The sequence below is a fragment of the Lissotriton vulgaris genome, chromosome 6, assembly GCF_964263255.1.
Source record: "Lissotriton vulgaris chromosome 6, aLisVul1.2, whole genome shotgun sequence".
Taxonomy (NCBI): Eukaryota; Metazoa; Chordata; class Amphibia; order Caudata; family Salamandridae; genus Lissotriton; species Lissotriton vulgaris.
Genome location: NC_141694.1, coordinates 927011631 through 927024444, shown reverse-complemented (window position 1 = coordinate 927024444; position 12814 = coordinate 927011631).

Sequence of the window (12814 nt, the reverse complement as noted above, 5' to 3'; positions counted from 1 at the left end):
ATTGGATGCTATCAGCATGTAAGTGAGTAAGATTAGGTAGTGTATTAGATACATTATCAAGAAGTCCTATTATTGGCTATTGTTTAAAAACGTGTAATACAGAAAAATATATGCTTTTGAATCTTTGGAGTAAACCACATCTGCTGTATCTGATTTGGAAGTAGCATGGTCCTTCTAGAATGTGCTGTGAATTTGTGACCTACCTGTTCCATGGGGTTGCTGCACACACTCAGCAAAGAGTGTATTGGGGGAAGGGTGTTAAAGAGACTGATTTTTTTTAAGTTGAGGAATTATGACAAAATTAAAACCATGATAATCTTTAATTTCCAACTCATGACTATGTACTAAACTGTTGTGCAGTATTTAAAAAAAAACGTAAGATAAATACAGGTTTGGAGTCCTTTTTCTTTTACAACTACTCTGCGATTATCACAAAAACGCCTACACGGGACTCTCTTTTTGAAAGAGAGGGAAGGGTTAACAGATGCTAACCATTCACAAGTGGAGATAATGTTGTCTAAACTGAAATAAATTATTTCATTTGCTGCCTTTCTCATAAACATAGAGTGGAAAGTCGAGGTTGCCATTTTATAGTTGCTTTGTATGAGAGTGGTGTACCATTCTTGTGCTTAGGTATTACAAATCTTAACCATGCCAGAACTATCCAGGAGAGCTAAAACAACAATACAATAAACAAACTCAATTCACTGCTTTTTACATAACTTTTTAATTATTTAAAAAATGCACATTAGAAATGAAGATGTCTCAGATCCATGCAAAAGAGCACCCGATTGCGAAGTTGGGGCAAGATGGCGGCGGCGTTCTAGACCGCTGCGAGAAGCTACGCTGACCAGTACCCCTTTTGCAATGATGTGAGAGGTGCCGGTTGTGAAGTTCGGAGGAAAACAATCAGAAGACGTTGCTAAAACTTAATACGGGGTTAGCAGAATGAACAAAAGCCTGATACAAGCCTGATACAAAGTAATGCAATAATGCAATAACGCAACGCCCAAACCTTACTTTCAGGATTATTTCCGACAGCTCTGAACCGGGTGGAGGGGCTCCGTACTGAAGATTCAGTGGATATAACGGCGGTCTTGGCACTGCGATCTCGCCTGTCCTTTTTGTCTTCGCTCATTGGTTTCGCTGTGCTGAGATTTGCTGGACGCGCCCGACTTGCTAAAGTCACCGCTAATCACCACAACACTGACGACTCGCAAACTAGCCCTGTGGCCGTGATTGACTCTGCCTGCTTTCCCGGGGTTGATTCTGTTCATCAAGCGAATACAAACAAAATGGCCCCAAAGAACGCTGCTGCTACGGCTGCCGCTGCTGCTTCTAAAACCCGAGCGGCGAAGCAGGCTCTCCGAGATCGAGAGCTAGCGCTGAAACGAGCTGGAGCGCTAAGCACTGAGGAGACCCCCGGCTCTGACATCGTTCAAAGTCCTGCTCCGGGGAAACAATGTAAATCCTCGAAGCAACTGCCGTCCACACCCAGAACCAGGTCCTTCAGTGGTTGACTTCCTTAGGAAGACGCCCGCTTCTCTTCCCTCTCACCTGTCAACAATTACAGCGTCGACTATGGTGGATCGATCCATGGTGGCGGGCCCCTCCCCCTCGGACTGGAGACTGTAGGTGAGACTGGGAGAGTGCTGCCAGGAGGTGGCGCTCTCATGCTTGATCGAGAGGGGGGATGACAGGGAAGCCTGACGCTGTATCTGTAAGTGGAGATGCGATTATCTCAGCAATAAATATGACTAATCACCCGCAGGTTACTGAGAAACAGCTGCCTGTGGCCCGCGATGGTACTGATTTACAGTCATCAGCTCGTGCTCTCTCTGCTCCTATCCCTACCCCTGTGGCTATTGTTTCTATCTCTGTACCTATTCAGAGCTCGGTTCTGGAAGACCCCAATATATTACCACCCCCAATAAACACACTGACAATGATTAATAAACCTGAGCCCGAACCTGAAACTGAAGCTAATGTTGAAGTTGTCACTCAATCTATGGTGCAAAATACAGAATGTCCTGATCCCAGGGGGAAGGCATGTAAGGCACGCAAGGACTGTACTATATCTGACTCGCTGGACACAGATAGAGATCCGTCTGATTTTTATTCAATATCTGAGGGACTTGAAGATCTCAGGTGGTCACATGAGTCAGACTTAGAATCAGAGATTGATACTGGCTCTGATACTAGCGCAACGGAGAGTGACCATGATCCAGCCCAGGGTGAATCTAGGGGAGGTAGGAGAACTGTACAGAGGAAGAAAAGGACCCACCATGGTGCATCAGGACTATTGTGGGATTATTCTCCAGCACCAGCACCAGCCCTTACTTCTCAGGAGCATACCTCCATATCTCATCCTGAGTCATCCGTCTCTTTAGATCAGCAAAGCGCTACATTGACTACTGTAATGGATACAGTTCTCCAAGCGATCGCCTCCCATTGGGGGCCAGACCTCGAGGGATGGTCGAAGGGCACAACTAGCGTTACATAAGGTACAGGGCATAGTCCGAAAACTTTCGAAATCTGTTGCGGCTTCTAATGTAAGAATGACGGAGATGGAAGATCGCATAGTGAGTAACGAAGCAGAAGCCACAGTTACTCAGGAATGAGTGGAATCCCACGAGGAGGAACTAAAGGATGTTAGATGGAAGTTGGAGGACATGGAAAATCATCTTCGACGCAATAATCTTCGCATCCTTGGAATTCCTGAAAAAAGCGAGGGCGAGGATATACGTACTGTCATTATCCAGTTATTTAAAGATACACTCCCGGAGCTTGCCTCTTGGAATTGGGATATGGAAGTGCAACGAGTCCATAGAGTTCCATCTACCTTGAAGGCCTCTTCACCGCAGGCGAGATATCCCTGTGCAGTGTTGGTATATTTCGGAAACTTTCTTCTCCGCCAGGCCATTGCTGACAAAGCAAAGCCCAAAGCTCGGCGCACCAGAAACTCTATTTCTTACTTTGTTAGGCCTGACTTTTGCCACACTACTGTGGAGAGAAGATGGCGCCTTCGCCAGTTGATCAAACCCTTTTTGGACAAAAAGGCTCAGGTGTATCTTAACAACCCTGCTAAGCTGAAGGTTATTTATAATGGCCAGGTTAAATTCTTCACCTCAGAGATAAAAGCTAAAGAATTTTTAGATAGTCTGACCTGAGTTTTGACATTTTTTGTAACAGTAGAGTAACTGAATGTGTAGTGTATTCTGAGGCTGAGCAGCTATGGAGTTTTCACAGTGAAGTAATTATTTATCTAGCATATGTCAGTTATATATGCAGATATAATTTTGTTAATCATGTCATTAGGACTATAGATGCTAAAATAATCATCTCGCTTTCTTATTTATCTTTTTGTTTGGTATCTACTTTCTTGCGGTTTCTCTCTTCTTCCTATGTATTCCACTATCCTTTTCTCTCCTCTTCGAATTTTTCTTCGTTTTTTGTTTTTCTCTCTATTTTTTTTTCTGATTTACTATTTCTGCACTTTCTCATTTCTATCGGTTTTTGAGCATATAAGTTTAGCGTTAGTGGTACTGGTCATGGAACGTCTCACCATCACCACAGACTCTATTAGAGTCTAAATGCCTTGGTGGTTGGTGTGTGGGGGGAGGGGGTGGTGGGTAGGGGGAGGGGAAAAATTATAAAAATGAGCAACTTCACTCAAATAAGACAATGTCAAGTATTTCTTTGTGTATGGGATCAAATGATGGTAATAAGGAGAAAACAGATTATGAACCAGTGGCTTGCTATCTGTGGTTACATGTTTTACTGTGTTGTAAAGGCTAGGTCTGGGATCTACCAACCTAGATGGGGAGAGTAAAACTCTGCAGCTGGAATATCGCAGGTCTTAACGATAGAAATAAAAGGGCGCAATTATATCAACTACTGAGACAAGATCCTGTTGATATTCTATGCTTACAGGAGACCCATATTACAGAATCTGATAAAGAATTGTTAAAGATCCCAGGGTACAATGTGATCGTAGCCACTTCTCAAACATCTAAAATAAGGGGGGTTGCTATTTTAGCAAAACTTGCACTTGGTGATCCTAGACGCAAACTGGCCGATAAACATGGCAGATGGGCTATAGCTCAATTAGATTCAGGTCCTACTATTCGTACAATATACGGATCAAATTTAGATGATCCCTTATTGTTTAGCGATCTAGACATAGAATTGGCCTCTTGGCCTGGTCCTCTCATCCTATGTGGAGATTTTAACATTTCTTTAGGGACCTTTGTAGATAACCGATTACCTCAGAAATACAACGGACGTAAGCCTAAGGTATATAGGGCTATACGCCAATTGATGGATAGCCACAATTTACTGGATGTCTGGGACTTGAGGAAAAACTACGATTCAGGATTTACCTTTTTTTCATATCCGCATAACAAATATGTCTGAATTGATTACATTATGAAATCTTTGGCGGACTTGGATCTATTGGATATAATCAAGTCTCCAAAAACAATCTCTGATCATAACGCACTTACCCTTATTTTTGATTTGCCCAGTTTTATTAGACCTAAGCCACAATGGTCCTTTGATAGAAAGCTACTTGTTAACTTGGAATATATAACCCATATTAGATCTTGGGCCCAGGGGTTCTTTGATTGCAATCAATATAGTGCACCCAGATTAATTGTCTGGGACTGATTCAAAGCAGCATTAAGGGGTGAAACTATATCATTTGTTGCCAAGAGGAAAAAGATAGAGGATAACATCAACCTTGAGCTCAAGCGGGAATTATCTAATCTTGAGGCTTATCATGCCACCCAGATCCACCAAGGAGATCTATCCTCTGACACTCTTCATAAAATATTAGTCTTGAAGACTGAAATTAATAGCTCTTTAATCCGGAAAGCTGCGGAAACTTATCAAGCAAACAAAAGCAGTCTATATGAATCCGGAGAAAATGTAGGTAGGCAGCTAGCCCTCCGAACACGCCAAAAACAGTATTATAATAATATAAAGCTGATTGAGTATGAGGGCCAGCAATACACGTCCTCACAGGATAATGCTGAGGCTTTCCGGAAGTATTATCAAAAGCTATATCAAAGTGAAGATCTATATTCCGGTAGAGATTTAAAAACCTTCCTTAACAACTGGATGTCAGAGATAGACACCAATTTATTGATTGAGGAATCAGTCAAAGAAGAACTTGAAAGGGAAATCTCAATTACGGAGCTGGAGCTTGCACTGTCTGAGCTCGCAAATGGTAAAGCCGCAGGTCCTGATAAAATCCCCATGGACCTATATAAGGTACTGGGTAAACAAATACTTCCTTATTTATTGGATCTGTTTCTAGGGGTCCAATATCATGCAATACCGCCTGAGTCCTGGAAATATACCAATATAGCGATTTTTTCTAAAAAAGGTAAACTGCCCCAGCTTCCATCCTCATATAGGCCCATATCTCTTATAAACTCCGACTCAAAACTATACGCCAAGGTCTTAGCTATCGGCTCAGTCGGGTTGTCGAGCGTCTTGTCTCCCCGTGGCAGCATGGCTTTATTCTGGGAAAGGGTACCACAGATCATACCCGTAGAGCCATTACCCTCTTTGACATCATGGGTGCCACGGGGGCGAGATGTCGATGATCCTTCTCGACGCCGAGAAGGCATTCGACCGTGTCTCTTGGCAATTTTTATGGAACATCTTGGAACTTAATAATTTTGGGCATAAGTTCATCAAAGCCATAAAAGCCTTGTATGTAGATCCAAAAGCAAAACTTTCCATCGGAGTTTATTGAGATACAAAGAGGCACGAGGCAGGGTTGTCCCTGCTCCCCGATTTTATTTGCCCTTTATATCAATCCCCTAATTTTAAAATTACTTTCTTCACCCGTTATTCAACTTGTCAGGGTGGGCCTGTTTTCAACAAAAATTTTGGCCTATGCCGATGACGTGGCTGTCTTAACAACAAATCCAACAGAGGCAATCAAGGAAATTGAACTAGTCACCCATACTTTTGGTGCTTACTCAGGCTATTCCCTTAACAGAGATAAAACAATGGTCCTGTGTACAAATAATACGACATTTGAGAGCCCCTATAAAGTGAAACAGGCAACTTACTTAGGTGTTTGCATGTCCTCTGATGTGAACGAAATCAACCATCTTAATTACACTCCCTTGATTAATAAAATAAAAGAAGATCTTAGGAGAGTGGATAATTTACATCTTTCTATAATTGGAAGGGCCAACTATCTAAAAATGAATATCTTTCCAAGAATACTCTACTTGTTTCGAGCAATTCCGCTATTGGCTGGAGGTAGCTTTATTAAGATTCTTGACTCCTCCATGTCTAAGTTCATCTGGAGTTTTGGGAAGGTCAGAAGAGCCTTACCACTTCTAACTTTACCTCTAGATAGGGGGGGTTAGCTATCCTTAGCCTAACTTTATATCTATGGGCAACACTCATTCAACACATGGGTCTTCTGTTACATTGTAAAGTATCCACTTCAACTATTAGGGCATTTTATATCCCTTCCATTTATGAGTTGAGTCTGGGGGTTAAATGTCAAGGGCTATTTTTAAGGTTGGTTGAACCATCGTACTTTAAAAAAATTAAGTTAAAGGTAGTTACTGATGCGTGGAAGGTTTGGAAATCTGTATCTAAACAACTAGATATTCCAAAATTTACAAAATACACCCCCTTGTGGGGTAGTTCGATCCTACCGGCCTGCCTTAATGATAGTACCTCCCGGAGGTGGGAAAATGTAGGCATTAAGACAGTTGCAGACTTTCTTGGCCAAGAAAATACTACCTCCTTTGATTGGTTACAGCAGAAGTATACTATTCCAGGTACTGATTTTCTTAAATACTTTCAGGTGCTTACGAGTATTCGCAATTGTGTTCCCAGAATAGAATTAGATAATATTCATCTTTTCTCAATCATTTGAAAACGATCTACTAGTATAGATAGCCTATATCGGTTATTGATTGAAAATACTAAGGATGATTTAGAGCGGGTTGAGAATGCCTGGGCTCTAAGGCTGGGTAATCCAAATATCGATATTGATTTCTCTCTGGCCCTCTCATCAAAACTGTTCATTGCCTCCAATCTTAAAGCCCAATACTATAGAGTTATATACAATCTTTACTATACACCGGCAAAATTGCTTTCCTGGGGTTTACGGGCCGATGACAACTGCCCAAGATGTAGACAACCTCAAGCGAATTTAATTCATATGTTCGCCGAATGCCCCAAATTGGACCTATTAAAAGCAATGATGCAATGATCATGAGATTCTGGGCCCAGGTATTTGGACGGAATATACGAGATTCAGTAATCCTTTATTTGATGGGCCATGATGATTGTCTCGGTCATAGTATTGAGAAACAAAGGTCCATTTTTTTAGCTACTGCAATTTTCCGTATTATTCTTGCTGCCCGTTGGAAGGACTCAGAGCCACCTACATTTCAAATGCGGCTTAGTCAAATTCTGGCCGCCTATAAACAGGAGATCTCAATTTATGGTACTAGAGGTAAAAAAGCTAGACTTCTTGGAGCCCAGATTTGGGCTCCAATCTCTAACTGGTATTCTAATGTGAGGCCTCCTGCTCTCATTGTCTCGATCTGACCTGATCGGATTACTGCTGTTTAACTTACTTAAATATACGATATATGATATATTTAATTCTGTTTTCTTTTTCTTGCTATGTTATTATATTTTTCATTGGGTGATATAGCTATTAATATGCTTGTTTATTCTTTTTGATGTCTTAATATGATTGAAGTACTTTTTATACATTTAATGAATATGTATTGCTGTATCCTTTGACTGAATGTTGCTCAATAAAAAAAGAAAAATATAATAAAATAAAAAGAAATGAAGATGTACATGGGAGTTTGATCAAAAAGAGTATCACAGTGATATAATATATCAGATGAACTGTATCTGGCAGAGGGTATGTTTTTAGGATGTTAGTACTGTTGAAAGTTACAATGAGCAATGCCTTTAAAAACTGACAATGTTTTTATTGTCTAAGCATCATGTGCAGAACAGACAGATCTATGTTATTTGCATTCTCGGAAATGTAGTACTTTTAGTCACATTATTAAACTGGGGTAGTGTAGTCACGAATAAAAGATAAGAAAATAAGCTGCACCTGTATAATAATTATAAAGTAGTAATACTTGTTAGGCATGTATTAGGAAGTGTTTGTCGATGCAGGTTTTAACTTACTGGTTTGCATATGTTCAGATGGTGAGATATGGTTTTTCTGGTTGCAGATAGGTATATGTACGATGAGACTCTTGAGTTTACTTAAAGATGTAAAGAACAATATATTTTTGGAAAGATGGCCTGAAGGTGTATGGCTATTATGAAATCACATATATGTGAACATGGTGATATAAGTCCTTTAATGGTGTTCATGTATATGCTGAGTGTGGTCTATTTCTTTAAACACGCTGTGTTAAAAATTGAGGAGAGTTAATAGTGCAGAATGTCTGTTGAGAGTTCTTGTGCTAGCTTCACTTGGTGTGCAATTTTTCTTTGAGAAATGCTGAATATATGTTTTAAAGACACATTAAATATTTGAGAAATGATGTAGGTATGCCATTAAGAAAAGGTTTTGTGTATTTAAAAAGTGAGAATTGTTTTACATTTTGGAATGTTGCTGATGCATGTGCACGCTGAGTAACAGAGCAATATATGCTTCTAGACAGCCATATATCCAATTATATATCAAGTGTGATATCTAGACTTCATTCACACATAGCTCAGTAGAAGTGCATAGATACACTAAATAGGTAGTTTGATACTGACAGAAGGACTTAAACAACAAGTCACAGATATAGCCACAACTGTTATCTATCTAACAGCAATTGAGGTACTTTCACAGTCAGCTAGGCACTACTCAGGCAGTCATCGAATCATTCATGCACTATCCACGCACTTATTCAATCACCCAGGAACTACACATGCACTCTTGCAATCACACAGGCACTAATTATGTAGTCATTGAACTATGCTGGCACTACCGTTTCACTTGTACAATCACCACGGCTGTACCTATGCAGTCATTAAAACACTCAGGCACAACCCATGCACTCATCCAAACACCCACTTACAAATCATGCACTTATCGAAAAACTGAGGCACAACCCAGGTACTCATATCATTACGCAGGCAGTACTAATAGAGCAAGGATTCGAGAAAAATAGACTTGCTCGAATCAACCTCTCGTTAACAGACACTAACAAGTAGAAATCATAGATAAATTAAAATTAACATACATGCGACATTCATACACGGGGAAAAGGGCTTTTTTGCTTACTTAAATAACAAAGAATAATTCGCTATGTGATTGAAATCCCGCTTGAAACCAAAAATTGCTTTGCGCATGCGCAAACCTAACCATGTGACTAAGCATGTGAGAAGAAAACTCTCACACATGAGCAAAGAGTTGTTAACTGTAGGTCTTGAAGTAACATATGTCTGGCATATGCTTGTCCGGATCTTAAAAGAAGTATTTCGCTATTACCGCTTTGCTTAAGAAAGAAAAAATAACACAGAATAGAGTAGAAGGGGGAGGTAAACAGTGATAGTACATATTTGAGAAATTAGCATCTGTTTATGATTCTTTCATTAATAGTGTGCGTTTTGGGCCTGATTTGCTAAGTTGAAAGAAAGATGGTGGGTGAAACGTAATGAAAGTTGAGGCCGCACATTGAAGATCCGGAGTAACCCGGTGACCAGGGCATTGGTTGCCTGCCAAAACCCAAGGACGAGATCTTGAAAGAATATCCTCAACTATTGTGTGGGATGTATGGGAACAGGAAGAGTCATGAAAAGTGAATAAATTAAGTGGGACGGGTTTGCTAAACAAAGAATTAGTTAAAATCTTAGGATGACCACATGAGGTGATGACAACTCCCCTGTTCTGGCCCAATCATAGTTCAGAATTCACAGACATTTGCAACCTTTGAGGGTGAGTCATGCAAAATTAAAGGGTATAATTTGAGTGACTTAAGTAAGTGGGGAAATTGAGGCTGATAGAATTGCAGAGAAGACGATGATGAGAGCTGCAGCTGCTGAGGAGATTCATTGACTGAGAAGAGCAGACTGGGAAGATTCAATACTGAGTGACAGCCTGATTAGATTCAAGATTTGGGGAGGAAATCGAGGAGGGAGAGAGAGTAAGAGAGAATTGCGCTCCGGAGCGTCGGGTTTCTGGAAAGATATAGTAAGTCTAATCGGATACGGCCCCTGTCCTAAAGTCTTTGTTGCCTGATTCTTAAATCAGGTGACAGCCATCAACCCTTTTGGCCAGGGGTTGTATTTCCTGTTTCACTTTGGTAACTATCACTCTTCCTTAAATTTTTGAATATTTGCTGCAAAGTACAGATTATTGTGTCTTTTGTCTCTTCATCTATCACTCTTAATGTGTTTGGGGTTGTTGAAAGAGTCTATATTTTGAATGAAATTTCATAAATGAAATTTTCACGAGTAGAAAAGAAGAATGCACGGGCAAACGGGCAAACCAAATCTCAGCATTGGTTCAATTGGTAGCCAATCATAGCTCTCTCATTGTGAGCCCAATCGAACTAGAACAAGCAGACATACATAGATTGACCGTCCTAATGGTGTAATCGAATCAAGGATCGACAGTAGGCCTATGGGACGTGCAAAACAGGAAGCCCTTGCATGTTGTGCCACTCGCAGAATAAACTGCCGATATTTGGTGACGGCCTCGTTTCCTATTTTTCCTCATTCTTCTTTTCTACTCCTGTAGCTTTTCCACTGGCCATAGCCTCACAGGTACATTTTTGTTTGGCTTTGCTTGCTCTCTGTTTGTGTTCTTGACTCAGACAGATACTTCACAAAATACGTTGAAGTTTCTTATGCGTAGAGCAGCGAAGCAGGCTCGGGACGACTTTGCCGTTTTCCCATTGGGCCCGCTTGCTGTAGCCAGTCACTCATTGGCTACTCCTCTATCCAATGGCTAGATCGGTAATACACCGTTTTGCCGCAACAGACCTATCAGGAGTTTGTTTGCATACATATCCCCGTCTATTACTTTACTGCGGGTAGATACAACTCCTCTGTTCCTCGGTACGTCCATCATCGCCGGCATCAGATAAACTCGGCTCTGAGGCACATTTTGGGAGGCGGGAACCACCAAACTTACGCTTCCTCTGTGGTCCGCAGGCATTACATTTAAGCTGCCCGCCTCAGGTGAGTGCAGCGACTTCTTGCTTTTTCTTTTGAGGGCTTTTTACTGATAGTTATGTCCTAGTCACTTTCTACGGAGCATTCAGTGAAGCTTTGCCTCGCCACCATTTATGCAGCGATGTATGTCTCCGCGTGAAAGGGTCTTTGGAGGCCAAATGACTTGTACCCTTGTCTGCGATATCTATGTATATATATATTTTTTTTTCACTGAGTTTTCATTGCAGATCTGATTCGCTAGCGTCCCCTTTTCCTCATTGATTTACTTTTACGGTCCACATCGTGGCTATATACTTCTAACTATACAATCTGCTGATACTGTGAGAAGTTGAACCATGCTGTGGTATGGAGTGAAAAGCGTCTATACAAGTGTAATCCTGAGTCTAGTTCAGAGACTTGTATTAACCTAATAGGCCAAACAGCAACTTGATTTTTGATTTTTGCTCTTGGTTTCACTTACACGTTTTTCTAAAAAAGATTCTACAGATTTAATATTGTCAATCATCGGCTGGCTAGGCTAGTCGAGAACTGCAGACCTTTTCACCCCTCTGACACCAGGGGGTATCCTTATGAAGTGGATTTATACCATGACAGTGTTTCAAAAAGGTATTTCTTATTTCCATTTCTTTTAGAGCGGGCCTCATTACCTGAGCGAGTGACAGGCGAGGTGAGGCCACTCCCAAGTAGAATTTGGGTGAGTGATTATTCAACAAACAAAGTAAAGTATGAGCAATGTCTCTTTGGCAGTCATATGTCTGCACCACAACATGTTGCTTTCATGTGTTAAACTATGTGTCTGTACATACTGTTTCCTTTTTAGGAGAGGAGTTTTTTAAAACCATGACTTTCGAGCCTACCAGTCAACACATTGTCGGATGGTAGGGGATTCATGCATGGTATGTAGTTCTTTTATTACACTTTGGTCACATTTGCAGTAGTGTTGTTACCATAGGTCCTGAAGAAAGCCTTTTTTAGGCTGAAACATGTCGACCAGTTAACATTATCATCCAGATAGTAGTATTTGTTCAAACACTATCGACACTCTGTTTTTAACCTTGTCATCATGGTGACCACCATAATAAAGTTCGTTCCTAGGCACCGTGCTAGTCAATTTTAATATTCTATTCACTTTATCAGCACATTTTTTGAGCACTGCAACATTTTCTTCCCATAGCTCTTACTACAAATGCTCTCTGGCTTCTCATCACTGGTGGATCCGTTTCTAAGGTTTACTCACGATACTGAGATTGAGTGCCTTAGTGAATACCAGTTCGCACTTACAAACCCCAGATGATGAAGTTCCGCCAATGGGTGGGCTGATGGGTTCTCTTACTTCTCATTTCTCAGTTCTTACACACACTCCTCACAAGAAAGCAGACACTTTCTAGCCTATCTAGACCAGTAGCACCCCCTTGTGTGTTTGTCGTGAGTTATATATACAGCCTGTCACACACTCTTTGCGTGTACTTGGACGAAATGGTGAGCTATATGCTCTGATAGAGAATAATGTGCAAATTTCTATATGTACTGTTTCCCAAAATGTAAATCGGATGCTGTTGAGATTTGTGTATTGCTTCTAGATAGTAACACAAAGGGGGGATTAGGTGTGGACAGAGTGGCGCAT